This window comes from Myotis brandtii, unplaced genomic scaffold (genome assembly GCF_000412655.1).
Source record: "Myotis brandtii unplaced genomic scaffold, ASM41265v1 scaffold77, whole genome shotgun sequence".
NCBI classification, from domain to species: domain Eukaryota; kingdom Metazoa; phylum Chordata; class Mammalia; order Chiroptera; family Vespertilionidae; genus Myotis; species Myotis brandtii.
The window spans coordinates 3629362-3629901 of NW_005371082.1; the positions used below are offsets into that span (position 1 = coordinate 3629362).

General features: G+C 43.0%; 1 protein-coding gene across 5 annotated transcripts in view; it reads left to right on the top strand.

Annotated features, from left to right (window-relative positions):
• Window positions 1–540, top strand: part of NBEA (neurobeachin) — a 776030-nt gene that overhangs the window by 617346 nt on the left and 158144 nt on the right. The gene's annotated exons all lie outside the window — the stretch shown is intronic.

A 540-nucleotide genomic window follows, 5' to 3' on the forward strand; every position in this document is an offset into this window, starting at 1 on the left:
AAAAAAAAAAAAAAAAAACCGAACCCTTTTATGTAATGATGTTTACTTTGAATTTATATTAGTTCACACAAACACTCCATCCATGCTTTTGTTCCAGCCCTCTGGTCCAGTTTAAGAACCCATTGTGGCCCTCAAGTCAAAAAGTTTGCCCACCCCTGGTGTAACATCACAGCCAGAAGTGCGTCCAACCAGAAGGAAGTCAGTCCTGCAGCGGTCCTCTTGGAAACAGCTGCGCCCTCCCCCAGCTGTTTTCTGGAGGGCGAGGTTTTAGGCATGAACCCGCCCTCAGAGTGGAGCATGGAAGTGAAATGGATCTATTATTGAAGCTAATTTGGTAATACTATATCTATAGATCAGTGGTTCTCAACCTTGGCTGCACATTAGAATCAACTGGGAATCTTTTTAAAATCCTGATTTCTGGGCTTCATCCTCAGGAAATTCTGTTTCTTTGTTACTAATGTTGTGGCCCCACCCCATAACAAAGAAACAGAATTTCCGGAGGATGAGGCCCAGAAATCAGGATTTTAAAAAGATTCCCAG